Below are 20,503 nucleotides of genomic sequence, written 5' to 3' on the forward strand. Positions count from 1 at the left end.
TTTTCATTTGTCAGAGAACACCAAGATTGGCAAATTCGCCGCTGGTGCCCTGTGCTCTTCACAGATGGAAGCAGGTTCACACTGAGCACGTGACAGCCTGGAGACGCCGTGGAGAACGTTCTGCTGCCTGCAGCATCCTCCAGCATGACCGGTTTGGCGGTGGGTCAGTCATGGTGTGGGGTGGCATTTCTTTGGGGGGGTCGCACAGCCCTCCATGTGCTCGCCAGAGGTAGCCTGACTGCCATTAGGTACCGAGATGAGATCCTCAGACCCCTTGTGAGACCATATGCTGGTGCGATTGGGCCTGGGTTCCTCCTAATGCAAGACAATGCTAGACCTCATGTGGCTGGAGTGTGTCAGCAGTTCCTGCAAGAGGAAGGCATTGATGCTATGGACTGGCCCGCTCGTTCCCCAGACCTGAATCCAATTGAGCACATCTGGGACATCATGTCTTGCTCCATCCACCAACGCCATGTTGCACTGTCCAGGAGTTGGCGGAAACTTCAGTCCAGGTCTGGGAGGAGATGCCTCAGGAGACCATCCGCCACCTCATCAGGAGCATGCCAAGGCATTCCCCACTGTATTTCTGACTATGATTAAATGAGATGACAGGCTATTTTATCAAATCGAGTACCTAATGTTTAATTGATTACGTGATTTTAATTAAAACATTCAACTCATTAAAAACCTGGGGCACCACGCAAGTGTGTTGTTATAGAGCTGCGGTCTTCCGAATAAACTCTCAAAGATCTGAAGATATTTTACATCAGTCAGCAGTCAATCATTAATCGTCACCTAATTCAGTCTCATTCTGATTGCCGTAAAGTACTTGGTTATCTGCACGAACACTGGCTAACTATTTGAATCAGAAATACACAAATTGGCTTAATTTCTTTACTAAATACCAAAATCTGATTTATTTAAACATTAAAAAAAAGATTTTATATATACAACGCTGTCTGTGTGGGTGGACCATTTCAGTTTGTCCGTGATGTGTATGCCGAGGAACTTAACTTTCCACCTTCTCCACTACCGTCCCGTCGATGTGGATAGGGGGGTGCTCCCTCTGCTGGTTCCTGAAGTCCACAATCATCTCCTTTGTTTTGTTGACGTTGAGTGCGAGGTTATTTTCCTGACACCACACTCCGAGGGCCCTCACCTCCTTCCTGTAGGCCGCCTCGTCGTTGTTGGTAATCAAGCCTACCACTGTAGTGTTGTCCGCAAACTTGATGATTTTGGAGGCGTGCATGGCCACGCCGTCGTGGGTGAACAGGGAGTACAGGAGAGGGCTCAGAACGCACCCTTATGGGGCCCCAGTGTTGAGGATCAGCCGGTTGGAGATGTTGTTACCTACCCTCACCACCTGGGGGCGGCCCGTCAGGAAGTCCAGTACCCAGTTGCACAGGCAGGGGTTGAGACCCAGGGTCTTGAGCTTGATGACGAGTTTGGAGGGTACTATGGTGTTAAATGCTGAGCTGTAGTCGATGAACAGCATTCTCACATGGGTATTCCTCTTGTCCAGATGGATTAGGGCAGTGTGTTTTTGATTGCGTCGTCTGTGGACCTATTGGGGCGGTAAGCAAATTGGAGTGGGTCTAGGGTGTCAGGTAGGGTGGAGGTGATATTGTCCTTGACTAGTCTCTCAAAGCACTTCATGATGGCGGAAGTGAGTGCTATGGGGCGGTAGTCGCTTACCTTTCTTGGGAACAGGAACACTGTTGGCCATCTTGAAGCATGTGGGAACAGCAGACTGGGATAAGGATTTATTGAATATGTCTGTGAAACACCAGCCAGCTGGTCTGCAGCCTTGTGGGGGTTAACACGTTTAAATGTTTTACTCACGTCGGCTGCAGTGAAGGAGAGCCCACAGGTTTTGGTAGCGGGCCGTGGCATTGTATTGTCCTCAAAGCGAGCAAAACAGTTATTTAGTCTGTCTGGGAGCAAGACATCCTGGTCCGCGACGGATCTGGTTTTCTTTTTGTAATCCGTGATTGACTAGACCCTGCCACATGCTACTTATGTCTGAGCCGTTGAATTGCGACTCTACTTTTGTCTCTATACTGGCACTTAGCTTGTTTGATTGCCTTGCGGAGGGAATAGCTACACTGTGTCTATTCGGTCATGTTTCCGGTCTCCTTGCCCTGGTTAAAAGCAGTGGTTTGCGCTTTCAGTTTTGTGCGAATGCTGCCATCAATCCACAGTTTCTGGTTTGGAAATGTTTTAATCGTTGCTGTGGGTATATCATCGCCGATGCATTTTCTAATGAACTCGCTCACCAAATCAGCATTTTCGTCAATGTTGATGTTGGACGCAATACCGAGCATATCCCAATCCACGTGATCAAAGTAGTCTTGATGTGTGGAATCAGATTGGTTCGGACCCGCGTTGTACAGACCTGAGCGCGGGAGCTTCTTGTTTCGGTCTGTAGGCTGGAAGCAACAAAATGGAGTTGTGGTCAGCTTTTCCGAAAGGAGGGCCTTATATGCATCGCGGAAGTTAGAATAACAAGGATCCAGGGTTTTACCAGCCCTGGTAGCACAATCGATATGCTGATATAATTTAGGGAGTCTTGTTTTCAGATTAGCCTTGTTAAAATAACCTCACACTCAATGTCAACAAAACAAAGGAGATGATCGTGGACTTCAGGAAACGGAGGAAGCAGCCAGCCCCCTAGCCACATCGACGGGACAGTAGTTGAGAAGATGGAATGTTTTAAGTTACTCAGCGTATCACAGCCTGGTACGGCAACTGCTCCGCCCACAACCGTAAGGCTCTCCAGAGGGTAGTGAGGTCTGCACAATGCATCACCACTGGAAAACTACTTGCCCTCCAGGACACCTACACCACTCAATGTCACAGGAACAACCACCTGGCTGGTGTAACCAGCCACTACCTGTTCACCCCGCTATCATCCAGAAGGCGAGATCAGTACAGTGCATCAAAGCAGGGACCGAGAGACCGAAAAACAGCTTCTGTCTCAAGGCCATCAGACTGTTAAACAGCCATCACTAACATTGAGTGGCTGCTGCCAGCATACTGACTCAAATCTCTAGCCACTTTTAATAATGGAAAATTGGATGGAATAAATGTATCACTAGCCACTTTAAACAATGCCACTTTATATAATGTTTACGTACCCTACATTACTCATCGCTTATGTATATACTGTACTCTATACCGTCTACTGCATCTTGCCTATGCCGATCGGCCATCTCTCATCTGTATTTTTATGTACATATTCTTATTCATTCATTTACACTTATGGATAGTTGTGAAATTGTTAGATTACTTGTTAGCTATTACTGCACGGTCGGAACTAGAAGCACAAGCATTTCGCTACACTTGCATTAACATCTGCTAACAGTGTGTATGTGACATAACATTTGATTTGAAGATCTGAAAATGGTTGTCTAGCAATGATCAACTTGACAGAGCTTGACAAATTTAGAAAACAACAATGGGCAAGCTATTAGAGACCTAACCAAATAGTCTCACAGCTGTAATTGCTGACGAAGGTGCTTCTACAAAGTATTTACTCAGTGGTGTGAATACTTATGTAAATGAGATTTCTCTACTTAATTTTCAAATAAATTTGCAAGAATTTCAGAAAACACGGTTTCACTTTTTCATTATGGGGTACTGTGTGTAGATGGGTGAGCATTTTTATTTAATTAATTTTGAATGAACACTTTCAAAGGCACTGTATATTCGCTCTGCGTCTTAAATGCTAGAGCAGGGGCGGCAAACTAATTTTGCCTCGGGGGCGCATTAGGTCTTCAACGATGTCCGTAATGCAGCACTGAAAATATTGTTACATTTCCTTGCCTTCAAAATTTCCCCAAAATAGTTCTCTAGCCATCGTTTTGAATATTCTATGCTCCCTGACTGTCTAGTGATTATTAGCGAGTTGGACAGTCAAGAAACTGTATGAATATAGGTCCATTATCATTTCTACACAGTTTCGATTTGGTTTTATTCATAAGTTATATTGAGTTCATAAACAAATTTACTCATAAACCACACGTGGGCTGGATTGGACCTCCACGCAGGCCGGATCCGTCCCACAGGCTGTATGTTTGAATCCCCTGTGCTACAGCGTGGAAAAAATATTAAGCCACTTTTAAAGTACAGATGGTAGTTCCACCTCAAAAATCACAAGGAAGAACTTCGACACCCACCATCTTAAATTCTTCTGAAATAATTTGTTTTTAGAAACCAATAAGAATAGCACTCCTGCAACATTTGGTTTAAATAAATACTGAACAATAATATAAACTCAACGTGCAATTTTACTAAATTACAGTTCATTTAAGGAAATCTGTCAATTGAAGTAAATTCAGGCTCCCCACCCACTGGGGAGCCTGGCCCAGCTGATAATGAGTTCTTCCCAACAAAAGTGTTTTATTACATACAGAAATACTCAGTTTCATCAGCTGTCTGAGTGGCTGGTCTCAGATGATCCCGCAGGTGAAGAAGCCGGGTGTGGCGGTCCTGGGCTGATGTGGTCTGTGGTTTTTAGTCCAGTTGAACGTACTGCCAGATTCTCTAAAACAATGTGTGAGGGAGCTTATGGTAAAGAAATTAACATAACATTCCTGCAGTCAGCATGCAAATTGCATGCTCCCTCGACTTGAAACATCTGTGGCATTGTTTTGTGTGACAAAGCTGCATAATTTAGTGGACTTTTATTGTCCCCAGTACAAGGTGCACCTGTGTAATGATCATTCTGTTTAATTCTTCTTTTTGTATGCCACACCTGTCAGGTGGATGGATTATCTTGGCAAAGGACAAATGCTCGCTGACAGGGATGTAAAAAAAATTGTGCATAGCATTTTTGAGAAATTAGCTTTTTGTGCGTATAGAATGTTATTTTATTTCAGCTCATGAAACATGGTACCAACACTTTACATGTGTTCATATTTTATAAGCCTAATTGACATGAACTCCCCTGAAAACGCAATATTTTAGCCTTTATGAATAAACATATAATTTGATCTCTGAGAAATTAAGCTAATTGATTGCACCCAAATTAGAGGTCGACCGACTGATTTTTCAACGCCGATACCGATTATTAGAGGACCAAAAAAGCAGATTCCGATTAATCGGCAGATAAAAAAAATAATCTATATAAAGAAATGTAATAATGACAATTACAACAATACTGAATGAACACTTATTTTAACTTAATATAATACATCAATAAAATCAATTTAGCCTCAAGTAAATAGTGAAACATGTTCAATTTGGTTTTAATAATGCAAAACCCAGTGTTGGAGAAGAAAGTAAAAGTGCAATATGTGCTATGTAAGAAAGTTAACGTTTCAGTTCCTTGCTCAGAACATATGAAAGCTGGTGGTTCCTTTTTGAAATGAGTCTTCAATACTCCCAGGTAAGAAGTTTTAGGTTGAAGTTATTATAGGAATTATAGGACTATTTCCCTATATACCATTTGTATATTATATACCTTTGACTATTGGATGTTCTTATAGGCACTTTAGTGTTGCCAGTGTAACAGTATAGCTTCCTCCCTCTCCTCGCCCTGGGCTCTAACCAGCAACACAACGACAACAGCCACCATCGAAGCAGCGTTACCCATACAGAGCAATGGGAACAACTACTAGAAGGCTCAAAGTGAGTGATGTTAGTGCACGCTAATAGCGTTTCAAACTAGCTAGCCATTTCACTTCAGTTACACCAGCCTCATCTCGGGAGTTGATAGGCTTGAAGTCATAAATAGGGCAATGCTTGAAGCACAACGAAGAGCTGCTGGCAAAAAGCACGAAAGTGCTGTTTGAATGAATGTTTACGCACCTGCTTCTGCCTACAGATTCTTGTATGCTCAATCAGATTATGTGCAACGCAGGACATGCTAGATAAACTAGTAATATCATCAACCATGTGTAGTTAACTAGTGATTATGATTGATTTTTTTTATAAGATAAGTTTAATGCTAGCTAGCAACTTACATTGGCTTACTGCATTCGAGTAACAGGCAGTCTCCTTGTGGAGTGCAATGAGAGAGCGGCAGGTCGTTATTGTGTTGGACTAGTTAACTGTGAGGTTGCAAGATTGGATCCTCTGAGCTTACAAGGTGGAAATCTTTCGTTTTGCTCCTGAACGAGGCAGTTAACCCACCGTTCCTAGGCCGTCATTGAAAATAAGAATGTGTTCTTAACTGACTTGCCTAGTTAAATAAAGGTATTAAAAATAAATAAATAAATCTGCATTTCCGATTGTTATGAAAACTTGAAATCAGCCATAATTAATCGGCCATTCAGATTAATCGATCGACCTCTAACCCAAATTGGCTTTCTGAAATGATTTGGAACAACCTAATAGGAATAAAAAAGTTTAAAGAAGTGTTAAGTTTTCCTGAATATGGCCAACGTGTTCATAATATACTCTACCTGTGCATTTTTAAATGCAGCTGTCTTTACCAAGAGGACCGCCCTTTCCTTATTAGGGGTCCTTCAGGCCAAGTATTAGTTACCCCTGGTGTTTGCCTGTGAGGAATGTGTTGACGGGCAGGGCTGCTGTGTATGTGAGCGGAGCTGTAGTCTTCACGGTTCCAGTGAGGGCTAATAAAAAGACAAGTGTTGAGGTAAGGGCTGCTGGCCTGGGGGGGGGGGGGGGGGGTGTAAAGACACACAAGTCAAGGAGAGAAGATTGCAATGGAGTGAATTAGGAGAGGAGACTTTGATGGAGAGATGAATGGCGAGAGGGAGGAAGAAGGGGGCCTGCTGGGCTGACTTGACATGGTCTGTGGGCAGACTGAGGCTTTCCATCAGTAGGCAGTGTGACCTGATGGCCTACAGCACCAACAAGCACCCCATTGAGGTCACCTGTTGGTTCCCCTCTACGTCCGCCTCTCTCCCTTGATCTCGCTCCCCATGTCTCACTTACCTCCCTCTTGTTTCCTCCGTCTCAGTCTCATTTCCTAGTGTGGCCCTGTTCCAGAGAGGGCTGCAGTGCAATGACCGTTTTTATCATCTGTAGCGGAGGCTACTACGGAGTGCTTCACACTCTTAACATGCTGAGAATGCCAGTTTAACTCCTCACTAGGTGTGCTCTCCTACACCGAGCCATCTAATTCTCCCTACAACTCCCCCTGTGACGTTGGAATTGACCACGGCTTGGCATGTCCTTTCATCCAATCCTGATAACGGGAATACTTCACTGATATACCCACCTGGCTCACTATAAGTGACAATTAAACCCATGAAATGTTGTTTTGAGTAATTGACTGTTCGCTAAGCCCCGGCCCCAGAATTTTGGGCTACCAATTTTAGCACTCTAATGGTTTGCAACTGTCGTCGAGTCCGACAGCCCGGACAAGCTCACATATAAATCGCATCAAAGCCAGTGAGGACTATGGCAAAACTGATACATTTCTTTAAAAAATAAATGGCAAAATAATCTAGCAGTGTACCCGGAGTACTTACTACTATTATTCCTGAAATGCAGAGCCTGTTGGAGTATTTATTTTTCTAGTGCAACATTATACGTTGCTTGCTAGCTCAGCTTGTTAGCTAGCTCTATCTCATTGACCACCAAACGTGCTAACGCTAGCTAGCTAGCCCCTTAATATAACTTGTTTTTTTTCTAAATGTACTGTGTTAGCTAAGTTAGCAATGTTATGACTACAACTCCCATCTACTGTTGACATCAGGATACAATTTGAGAGCACTAGTTAGCTCCAGAAGTTATCGCTTTGAGTGCATGCTGACATGAGCCATTCAGTGGGAAGCTACACTAGCTATAAACATAAGTTTACCAGGTTCCCTTGAAGCACTTGTAAATGACAGTCCATTACAACATACCCAAGCATTTCCTGATTAACAAAGGGGTTGTCTGTGTATAATTTCATTGTGTATTAGAAACACAGTTTGAGATTATTGTGAGGGGATTTTGCCAGCGGTTGAATGGGGAATTGGGCTTCCTGGGAGAATGTTGTCTGAGTTTGCAATAGTGACCAAGGGGGGCGTGGCTTAGCGAAGGGTCAATTGCAATTTGAGATGTGAACTCGCTAAACCTGTCAACATTCAGGGCTTATCTGTCCAATTGACACCAGTGCATAATTGGCCGGCTGGCTCATGAACTGTCCCTGTTCCATGCAGTATCTGTCTGTTCCTGTTAGCTGAGTGAGTGAATGGGCTCTGCTCAGCAGGGGGAGGGAGCAGAGCAGACACACAGACATGAGTGTCAGACCCTGCAGGTCTTTTATGTGGACATAAAATTAAAGGCCCAGTGCAGTCATGTGATTTATGTTATTTTTTTTCACACTTTAAAATTATGGTAATGCCCTTTTAGTGCAAGAACTGTTTGAAAACACCACCTACAATTTCAGCCTGTTTGGTGGGATGGTGTTTTGGCCTGCCTGGTGTCTTCACCAGACAGTAAATTACTTAGTATACCAATAAGAAAGACTTCCAAACCTCTCTGCCACTTAGACCACTCCAAGACAGTCTTGCTTGAGAAATTACTTTTTGCAATTTTTTTTGTTTGTTTTCATTTAAAATGGTCAAAAAGAATCACACTAAGTTACTTAATTGTTACCCAGAAATGATTTGATATTGAAATAAAAATGTCTGCATTGGACCTTAAGTGTAATGGCCGTCAGGAGCAAAGCAGGACTCCCAAGGGGCGAGCCCAGGCAGCCAGGCGAGGCTCTTTACTGCAGCCACTCTGTGTCGAGGGCGAGAGCCCCCTCTCGTCTGTTAGCTGCAATTCTTCCTGCACTTATTGATCATCTCTCTGTGTGGCACCCTTCCTTCTAGGAGAGGAAGCCATAACGGTTTAATAGGAGCATCTAAGGCCACACCATCAGAGGAATGGTTTTGCCTCTGAAATCTGAATTCAGAGGGTTATTTCTAAAGACTTTTCTCTCCTGATTTGACGTTGAATTGTAAACATGGAGGCTAGTTCTTTTGGCAGCATTTTCCGAAGGCTTTGTCAGGAAGTTGAAAGAGATTAAAGGTTGACCAATTACTTAGGGCCGATTTCAAGTTTTCATAACAAACAGAAATCTGTATTTTTGGGAGCCGATTTAAAAAAGAAATACAAATAAAAATGATGCCCACATTTAACTAGGCAAGTCAGTTAAGAACACATTCTTATTTTCAATGACGGCCTAGGAACAGTGGGTTAACTGCCTGTTCAGGGGCAGAACGACAGATTTTCACCCTGTCTGCTCAGGGGATTCAATCTCGCAACCTTACAGTTAACTAGTCCAACACAATAACGACCTGCCTCTTTCTCGTTGCACTCCACAAGGAGACTGCCTGTTACTCGAATGCAGTAAGCCAAGGTAAGTTGCTAGCTAGCATTAAACTTATCTTATAAAAACCAATCAATCATAATCACTAGTTAACTACACATGGTTGATGATATTACTAGATATTATCTAGCGTGTACTGCGTTGCATATAATCTGACTGAGCATACAAACATACAAGTATCTGTAGGCAGAAGCAGGCGCGTAAACATTCATTCAAACAGCACTTTCGTGCGTTTTGCCAGCAGCTCTTCGTTGTGCTTCAAGCATTGCGCTGTTTATGACTTCAAGCCTATCAACTCCCGAGATGAGACTGGTGTAACCGAAGTGAAATGGCTAGCTAGTTATCGCGCGCTAATAGCGTTTCAAACATCACTCACTCTGAGCCTTCTAGTAGTTGTTCCCCTTGCTCTGCATGGGTAATGCTGCTTCAATGGTGGCTGTTGTTGTGTGGCTGGTTCGAACCCAGGGAAGCGCGAGGAGAGAGACGAAAGCCATACTGTTACACTGGCAATACTAAAGTGTCTATAAGAACATATAATAAATAGTCAAAGGTTAATGAAATACAAATGGTATAGAGGGAAATAGTCCTATAATTCCTATAAAACTACAACCTAAAACTTAATTTTTACCTTTATTTAACCAGGCAAGTCAGTTAAGAACAAATTCTTATTTTCAATGACGGCCTAGGAACAGTGGGTTAACTGCCTGTTCAGGGGCAGAACGACAGATTTGTACCTTGTCAGCTCGGGGATTCAAACTTGCAACCTTTCAGTTACTAGTCCAACGCTCTAACCACTAGGCTACCCTGCCGCTTACCTGGGAATATTGAAGACTCATGTTAAAAGGAACCACAAGCTTTCATCTGTTCTCATGTTCTGAGCAAGGAACTGAAACGTTAGCTTTCTTACATAGCACATTTTGCACTTTTACTTCTCCAACACTTTGTTTTTGCATTATTTAAACCAAATTGAACATGTTTCATTATTTACTTGAGGCTAAATTAATTTTATTGATGTATTAGATTAAGTTAAAATAAGTGTTCATACAGTATTGAAGTAATTGTTATTATTACAAATAAATAAATAAATCGGACGATTAATCGGTATCGGCTTTTTTCGGTCCTCCAATAATTGGTATCGGCGTTGAAAAATCATAATCGGTCAACCTATAAAAGAGAGATCGTGGAGATACCGACATCCATCTGTTTCTGACTGGGCTGGGAGGGAGGGTGTATTACCAGCAGCAGACCTCTAGTTTGTGGGGTGGCTGTGTGTCAGTCCGGGCCCCGAGGGAGACTTTTGAGGCTGCTTGTTGCTTCTCGACAGTGAAGTGGGAAGATGAAAAGGAGCATCACATGTTTCTGTGTTGAAGTTACATTCTGCCCATATTTTAGGCCTCTCCCAGTTTGCTGTTTATTTCCTGTTTCATAGGCTTTTCTTTGTTTCGTAGGCTTTTGTCTGTGACCAAACAGACAAAGCTGTTTGGTTGTATTTGGACATTGTGTAATAAAACCAGTACAGTATTTCTACTTTACTGCCTATTACTGTGCGCGTTGTGTATAGACAATGGAGCTAAGGAATTGACACACAGATTTGGCCTCAGAATACCCCATTGACCCAACAGACGAAAGACAATTTCCTCTGTGGCATCGTCGGTACAGGGAAGGTCACTACATGAGAGGTTGGCGAGCTTTCTTCTGTTCCTTGGGTCTGATGGGGCCAGGCAGAGGTCTCGGGTTGATGGGGCCAGGCAGAGGTACGTTAACCAGACACAGAGCTAGGCAGTATACCGTATTTTACTATACCGGTATTGATGCACGGACCAGTTTGGATTTTTACTTTACCTTCTTTGACGGTATTTCAGTGTTTGGTTCGTTAAATCTGATACGCCACTGTTTGATAATTTACTCCGCTACTTGAGTAGTCACTCTCCCTCCCTCTCTCACCTAGCCCTGCCCTTTGTCATTCAAGGAGCGCAGCTGTTGTTGCTTGAGATCATTTGCTGACCGTTTACCCTTCTTCAGTCTACATGGTCAATGCAGCAGATGGAACAATATGTTGATGACAACAATGCTGCTGTCCACTTGGTTTCTTAATAGAAATCCCCAGCTGTTCTATAATGTCACGATTACTGTCTGCAAACAGCTAGTTTGTCTTTTCTTAGCAAGATGTGCCAAAAATAAATGTTGATAATAAATGTACTGAGTTAAAGCAAACGGCCTGATACCAGTGCTATTGTAGGCCTAAATCAGCATGTTTGTGCAACAGTATCTTAGGCGACGCATGAATATGTTGGCTACATGAAGTAAAAGAACAACATTTTAATGTACACTGATTTGAAAAGTATTCGGATCCCTGCACTTTTTCCACATTTTGTTACCTTACAGCCTTATTCTAAGATTAAATAGTTTGTTCCGTTAATTTATCTACACACAATTTCCCATAATGACCAAGCATGAACATGTTTTTAGAAATGTTAGTGTGTGTGTGTGTGTGCGCGTGTGTTATGTCAGGTTGGATGGGGAGCGTTGCTGCACAGCTATTTTCAGGTCTCCCAAGTTCAAGTCCAGGCTCTGGCTGGGCCACTGTAGGACATTCAGAGACTTGTCCCGAAGCCACTCCTGTGTTGTCTCGGCTGTGTGCTTAGGGTTGTTGTCTTGTTGGAAGGTAAACCTAAAAGTATTCGGCCCCCTTGAACTTTGCGACCTTTTGCCACATTTCAGGCTTCAAACATAAAGATATAAAACTGTATTTTTTTGTGAAGAATCAACAACAAGTGGGACACAATCATGAAGTGGAACGACATTTATTGGATATTTCAAACTTTTTTAACAAATCAAAAACTGAAAAATTGGACGTGCAAAATTATTCTGCCCCCTTAAGTTAATACTTTGTAGAGCCACCTTTTGCTGCGATTACAGCTGTAAGTCGCTTGGGGTATGTCTCTATCAGTTTTGCACATCGAGAGACTGAAATTGTTTCCCATTCCTCCTTGCAAAACAGCTCGAGCACAGTGAGGTTGGATGGAGAGCATTTGTGAACAGCAGTTTTCAGTTCTTTCCACAGATTCTCCATTGGATTCAGGTCTGGACTTTGACTTGGCCATTCTAACACCTGGATATGTTTATTTTTAAACCATTCCATTGTAGATTTTGCTTTATGTTTTGGATCATTGTCTTGTTGGAAGACAAATCTCCGTCCCAGTCTCAGGTCTTTTGCAGACTCCATCAGGTTTTCTTCCAGAATGGTCCTGTATTTGGCTCCATCCATCTTCCCATCAATTTTAACCATCTTCCCTGTCCCTGCTGAAGAAAAGCAGGCCCAAACCATGATGCTGCCACCACCATGTTTGACAGTGGGGATGGTGTGTTCAGGGTGATGCGCTGTGTTGCTTTTACGCCAAACATAACGTTTTGCATTGTTGCCAAAAAGTTCAATTTTGGTTTCATCTGACCAGAGCACCTTCTTCCACATGTTTGGCGTGTCTCCCAGGTAGCTTGTGGCAAACTTTAAACAACACTTTTTATGGATATCTTTAAGAAATGGCTTTCTTCTTGCCACTCTTCCATAAAGGCCAGATTTGTGCAATATACGACTGATTGTTGTCCTATGGACAGAGTCTCCCACCTCAGCTGTAGATCTCTGCAGTTCATCCAGAGTGATCATGGGCCTCTTGGCTGCATCTCTGATCAGTCTTCTCCTTGTATGAGCTGAAAGTTTAGAGGGACGGCCAGGTCTTGGTAGATTTGCAGTGGTCTGATACTCCTTCCATTTCAATATTATCGCTTGCACAGTGCTCATTGGGATGTTTATAGCTTGGGAAATCATTTTGTATCCAAATCCGGCTTTAAACTTCTTCACAACAGTATCTCGGACCTGCCTGGTGTGTTCCTTGTTCTTCATGATGCTCTCTTGCGCTTTTAACGGACCTCTGAGACTATCACAGTGCAGGTGCATTTATACGGAGACTTGATTACACACAGGTGGATTGTATTTATCATCATTAGTCATTTAGGTCAACATTGGATCATTCAGAGATCCTCACTGAACTTCTGGAGAGAGTTTGCTGCACTGAAAGTAAAGGGGCTGAATAATTTTGCACTCCCAATTTTTCAGTGTTTGATTTGTTAAAAAAGTTTGAAATATCCAATAAATGTCGTTCCACTTCATGATTGTGTCCCACTTGTTGATTCTTAACAAAAAAATAGTTTTATATCTTAAAGTTTGAAGCCTGAAATGTGGCAAAAGGTCGCAAAGTTCAAGGGGGCCGAATACTTTCGCAAGGCACTGTATATCAAAGGGTCTGAATACTTATGTAAGTTATTTCTGTTTTTTGTTTTTTTAAATGTTCTATAATTTAACATTTTGCTTTGTTATTGTTGGGTATTGTGATTAGATTGAGAATTATTTAATTCATTTTAGATTAAGTCTGAATGCTCTGTATATACAGGTAGTTTGTGGGACTGGTAACGGATAAAGACTGACTCTAATGCAGTACTTAAGTAGACATGACCACACAAGATTTGGGTACATCTTTCCAGGGTGACAGCAGGTCAAGTTGTCTAGTCCCTGTGTCCTTTTGTGGACAAAAGGGGGAGGAGGTACCATTTCATAAAGGGTGTGAGATTAATACAAAGCATGAGTTTATAAAAAACTTTGAATTGAGTTTTTGTATGTTTATTCAGTTACTCAGTATGTGCTTGATATCATTTACTATTTTTAAACGTCCTTTTCCGTCACATCCATAACTCAAGTTTTGTTCCGTTACTATTACTTAGAATTTAGTAATTTTGTGTCTCCACTTCCCTTATAGGGTTCTACAAATATACACATTTAAAATGTTAAGTCACATATAACTAACCAGGATTTTTTTTTAAATCACGTGTATAATGGTCGCCCATGAGAAGATTAAATATTAGGCTGATACTGAGTAAATTATTCTAGCTAATCCCAATAGATTGTTATAAATTGTGTGGGCTGTAGGCCTAATATGTATGACTACCGAAACACTACGCCTACAGTTTATCTTAATGGTGTTGTAGCCTAACATCTTTAGCTGAACTAATCCAACGTCTCGGGGGACGCCCCATGTTTGCAAAACAATTAGAGATGAGGATTTAAACCATGCCACAACAAGGCCCCCTAAACAAAGACCAGGCCCACTGAGTATCTCTCCCGTCCCGCGACACATCCCCAGATCTGTGCCTCAGCACAATTCTGCCTCGGACCTTGTATAGACAGGAGTGTGCCTTTCTAAATCGTGTCCAAACAGTTGAATTTACCTCAAGTGGACTCCAATCAAGTTGAATAACATCAAGGATGATCAATGTAAACAGGATTCACCTTAGTTCAATTTTGAGTCTCGCCTGAAAGGGTCTGAATACTTAAATGAAATGTTTTTAATTTCTTCTCATGGGCGACCATTATACACGCGATGAAAAAAAATCCTGGTTAGTTATATTTGAGGGGCAAAATGACTCAATTGACTTAACATTTTAAATGTGTATATTTGTAGAACCCTATAAGGGAAGTGTAGACACAAAATTACTAAATTCTAAGTAATAGTAATGGAACAAAACTTGAGTTATGGATGTGACGGAAAAGGACGTTTTAAAATATTAAATGATATCAAGCACATACTGAGTAACTGAATTTCTTCCACTGGTCCTAGTGGCCCCTGGTAAGGTCAACGGCATCAGGGTTTTGTAAGAGAATCAGTTCTATCATGGTGAAAATCAGACTTCTCTAACTGTTGTTAGCCAAACTTCCAGTGAAAAGCAGCATGAACACTGTTTACCTCTGCCATGTTTATCATATATGCAGTCACTTTAACTTTACATTCATGTTCATACTACCTCAATGTGACAAACCTTGATTTGATTTAATGCGCATTTGCTAGTAATTTATGACTGTCGACTATCCAGTGATGGGTTCTGACTTCTAAACTATAATATCCTTGTCCATGGTACTGCGGGAGAGAGGGGAATGCAGAACATGTTATTGATAGACATCAGGTATCCTATGTGACGGAGAAGGGCCACAGTCTGGTTTCAGTTGTTGGGTTGTAATTTTAAATACTTGCTACACCAGAAGTTAATGGTTATCTGTAGGAGGAATGTATATGGGGGGTCAATTAAGGTTGTATATGAGCCTGGGGCTTGGAATGTTACTGAGTAAAGGAAAGGTAATCACATGGTTGCGGTCACTAAGGGTGGATAGCTGTGGATTAGTGAGGAATGGGGACCCAGGTCAGGTCACATTAAGGGGGAAGTAACAGTTTATTAGCCACATCACTTAACTTCCTGCCTAGCATTAAATATGTAATGTTTAGAGGAAGAGACTTCACCTTGTGCTGGTGGGAACATGTATTTGTCGGGTCAGACAGCTGAACAATTTGGTGAGCTTTTCCTAGTTGTCCGTTAGTTTATTTAGAACCTAACACCGGACATCTGAAAAAATGTCATTATTTGAATAGTAAATTATTTTCCAAGGTTCACCTCCTAATTGTTAAAAAATTGACAATGCACCTTTAGGTTAATAGCTGTCTGAAAAGAATGCCTAGAAATGTCAGCTTGTTTGACTGGGTGGGCTTTTTGGACTGCCTTTTGACATCACCAGGCGGTATAAGTTAATAGACCAATAAGAGTGTGCCCTCCTCTCTGCCAATAACGGCTAATTTTCAGGTTACACTCATACCTAGAAAGTTGTATATAATACCCTACAGTGGAGGAGTAATGGGAGAGTAATTCTGCTTTGAACTTAACCCCACTTTTGAGAAAATGGCCTTTGAATGTTTTGGTACGCATACTGAAGAGCTCTAAGTTGTCCACACCCATTCAGCATTGTTCGCACCCTCTTAAGCCAAGGTAGCCACCCTTTGCCTTGATGACAGCTTTGCACAGTCTTGGCAGTCACCTAGAATGCATTTCAATTAACAGGTGTGCGTTAAGTTAATTTGTGGAATTAAATGCATTGAGCCCATCAGTTGTTTTGTGACATGGTAGGGGAGAGCCCTATTTGGTAAAAAACCAAGTCCATATTATGGCAAGAACAGCTCAAATAAGCAAAGAGAAATGGCAGTCCATCATTACATTAAGACATGAAGGTCAGTCAATCTGGAAAATTTCATGAACTTTGAACGTTTCATCTGTGCAGTCGGAAAAACCATCAAGAGCTATGATGAACTGGCTTTCATGAGGACTGTCACAGGAAAGGAAGACTGAGTTACCTCTGTTGATGATGGTGCCGGAGATGATGGCTGTCGTTTTATTGTCTCTTAACCAACCATGCTATTTTATTTATTTATTTTTGCATGGTTTTTATCTTATTTTGTTCTTAATGTTGCTGCTACCGTCTCTTGACCGAAAAGAGCTTCTGGACATCAGAACAGTAATTAATCACCTCGAATTGGACTAATAATTTTTCTTTAATGAGTCGGAAGGGAAGGATATACTCAACACCTGAACAGGGGCCAAGCTTCCTGCCATCCAGGACCTCTATACCAGGCAGTGTCAGAGGAAGGCCCTAAATATTGTCAGACCCCAGCCACCCTAGACATCGACTGTAGACATAATTGCAAATGATTAAATCCTTCCAATAGAAATAGAGAAATATTTAGTTACGAATTGAACTTTTAATTAAATGAGTTGACTTCACATGGGATGATTTCACTGAACAGCAAAAGGAAATATTGAATGATCCATCGCATCTCCCAAAAGCGTTTTCAACATACATCTTCTCTGTCAATGTCCACATCTTGAACATCAGCCTCTGAGGCCTCATCTTCAGTTTCACTTTCAACCTTGTTGAGGATGGCTCTTTGTCAGGCTCAAAAAGCCTCAAATTTGCCAGGATGGCCACCAATTTTTCAACCCTTGTATTGGTCAGCCTGTTACGTGCTTTGGTGTGCGTGTTCCCAAACAAGGACCAGTTGCGATCTGAGGCGGCTGATGTTGGTGCGATTTGGAGGATGATGAGGCAACAGGGGAAAGAGAATCAGATCCACAAAGTCCCTTCCGCCAGGTGGCTGATGAGCTATGGTGGCATGACTGCCATATTGCATCTCCATCCCAAAGCCATTGCTTGGAAGTGTACTTCGCCAGACTGCCAAGAACCTTGCCCTCGTCAAGGCCAAGGTGACGAGACACGGTAGTGATGACACCATAGGCCTTGTTGATCTCTGCACCAGATAGGATGCTCTTGCCAGCAAACTTGGGGTCCAACATGTACGCTGCGTTGTGTATGGGCTTCAGGCAAAAGTCTTAACTGCAGTTCTGAAATACATCGAAAAGCGTTTTCTCTGCTTGCAGCAGTAGTGAAGTGGGTAGGGCAGTACGAATTTCTTCTCTTGCATCTGCAAGCAGAGTCTGAACATCAGACAGGATGGCATTGTCTTCTTCAATACGTGCAATGGCTACTGCTATAGGTTTCAGGCTGCTTACCACTCTCTCCCAAAATACATCAACCAAGAGGAACCTCTTGATGTGGCTGTCCATATCAGCAGACTGATATGGCCATTTCTTGGAGAGACTCATTCCCCTCCAGGAGACTGTCAAACATGATGACAACACCACCCCAACGGGTGTTGCTGGGCAGCTTCAATGTTGTGCTCTTATTCTTCTCACTTTGCTCGGTGAGGTAGATTGCTGCTATAAATTGATGACTCATCACATACCTACCCATTTCCTTGGCTCTCTTGTAGTGTTGCCATTGTTTTCAATTATGAAAATTTGCCATGATGTCCTTGAGGAGCAGATTCAATGCCTGAGCAGCACAGCCAATGGGTGTGATGTGATGGTAGGATTCCTCCATTTTAGACCAAGCAGCCTTCATGTTTGCTGCATTGTCTGTCACCAGTGCAAATACCTTCTGTGGTCCAAGGTCATTGATGACTGCCTGTAGAGACCGGTGTGTCTGTTGTCCCTTGTGTCTGTGCTCTTGCCGAATACTGGTTGAGGGGTGGAGATGATGTGGTTAGTTAATCCTTGCCCACTAACATTAGACCACCCGTCAGAGATGATTGCAATACAGTCTGCTTTCTCTATGATTTGCTTGACCTTCACTTGAATGCTGAACTCTGAACATCCAGCAAATTAGTAGGTCAAGCATGTCTGGTTGGAGGGGTGTATGCTGGGTGAAGAACATTCAGAAATCTCTTCCAATGCACATTGCCTGTGAGCATCAGAGGTGAACCAGTTTCATATACAGCTCGAGTAAGACATTCATCCGCGTTTCGCTGACTACATTCCTCCATTGAGTCAAAAGCACTTCTGATTCCAGGAGGACCATGAGCTATTGCTATCGATAAGGTGTCTGATTCATCATTTTCACCTTGAATAGAAGTAGAGCGACTTTTGTCAGAGGTTGCTTGTTGTGAGCACTGAAGGAACTTTATGCAATTGGCCAGATAATTCTGCATCTTTGTTGCATTTTTCACAAATTATTTGGCACAGTATCTGCAAATGTACACAGCTTTTCCTTCTACATTAGCTGCTGTGAAATGTTTCCACACATCAGATAGTGCCCGTGGCATTTTCCTGTAAAGATAAGAAAAAAATTGTAAAAAAATCCCAAATACAATTCCATGTACAGATAAATTGTTAATCACTTTAGATTAAACAACTCCTTTGTAAGATAAATGTTTTAAAATGAAACATGTATGGAAACAGGTGAATTAACCTCTCTAGGGTATGTGGGACGCTAGCGTCCCACCTGGCCAACATCCAGTGAGATTGCAGAGCGCCAAATTCAACTACAGAAATACTTATTATAAAATTTCAGAAGATATACAACTATTTTACATAGGTTTAAAGATTAACTTCTAGTGAATCCAACCACTGTGTCAGATTTAAAAAATGCTTTACGGCGAAAGCATACCTTACGATTATTTGAGAACATAGCCCAGCAGACAAATCATTACAAACAGTAACCAACCAAGTAGAAGTTACACAAAGCAGCAATAGAGAAAATGAATCACTACCTTTGATGAACTTCATATCAGAAGACATTCATTTATTCAATAAATGTTCCTTTTGTTCATAGTCTCTCTTTATATCCAAAAACCTCAGTTTTGTTCTTGTTTTCTTCAGTAATCCACAGGCTCAAACGCAGTCACAACAGGCAGACAAAAAAATCCAAATTGTATCCGTAAAGCTCATAGAAATATGTCAAACAATGTTTATATTCAATCCTCAGGTTGTTTTTAGCCTAAATAATCGATAATATTTCAATCGGACAATAACGTCATCAATATAAAAGGTAAACAACAAAGGCACTCTCTTGGTCGCGCGCATGAAAAGCTCTGTGACACGGCAGGTTCCACTCATTCCGACTGCTCTTACTCCCTCATTTTTCAGAATACAAGCCTGAAACAATTTCTAAAGACTGTTGACATCTAGTGGAAGGCATAGGAACTGCAATTTGAGTCCTAAGTCAATGGATACTGTAATGGCATTGAATAGAAAACTACAACAACAACAAAAATCCTTCTACGGAATGGATTTTTCTCAGGTTTCCACCTGCCAAATCAGTTCTGTTATACTCAGACACTATTTTAACAGTTTTGGAAACTTTAGTGTTTTCTATCCAAATATACCAATTATATGCATATCCTATCTTCTGAGTAGAAGGCAGTTTAATTTGGGCACGCTTTTCATCCAAAATTCCAAATGCTGCACCCTACCCTAGAGAAGTTAACACTCAGTTAGCAGGCTCAAGCAAGCTGAAACCCATACAAACTTAACTAGCAGAAATGTTTAACAAGTTAGAAATGATTTAAACACACTTTGCTGTAGGCTACTATTTACTAGTTAACAAAAAACATGTATGTCATATAAAATATATTCACCCCACCCAGTATTGTAATCAAAACATACCAGAAAGCATGTGGTCTTTGACTCAGACAGTGTAGTAGTGTGGGCTCAATAGCATCTCATTAGTGTGCAAGATCTTGAGAATTAGCTGTACATGTGATGGAATAGTGCACTGCACATGTGATGGAAGAATCCACTGTGCATGCAGAGGGCTGCAATTCCATTGAATTGGGGATAGTTTAACCAAAATATGCCACAAGACCTAGAATTGCGTATCCCACAAAAAAAGATCACTGTTATATGCTAACTTTTTTGATTAATTTATGCAACATTCCCCAAATTCCCAGGCTTAACTTCACATGGAAATTTACCGGAAGGTTTCCGACCTTTTGCAACCATAATCATGAATATAGTCAC

The 20,503-nt window shown here is 41.8% G+C and overlaps 1 protein-coding gene across 2 annotated transcripts in view; it reads left to right on the forward strand.

The window, feature by feature from the left end:
• The window catches only part of LOC135556127 (insulin receptor-like), a 117,888-nt gene that overhangs the window by 26,585 nt on the left and 70,800 nt on the right, over positions 1–20,503 (forward strand). The gene's annotated exons all lie outside the window — the stretch shown is intronic.

Source organism: Oncorhynchus masou, chromosome 15 (assembly GCF_036934945.1).
Source record: "Oncorhynchus masou masou isolate Uvic2021 chromosome 15, UVic_Omas_1.1, whole genome shotgun sequence".
Lineage (NCBI taxonomy): Eukaryota > Metazoa > Chordata > Actinopteri > Salmoniformes > Salmonidae > Oncorhynchus > Oncorhynchus masou.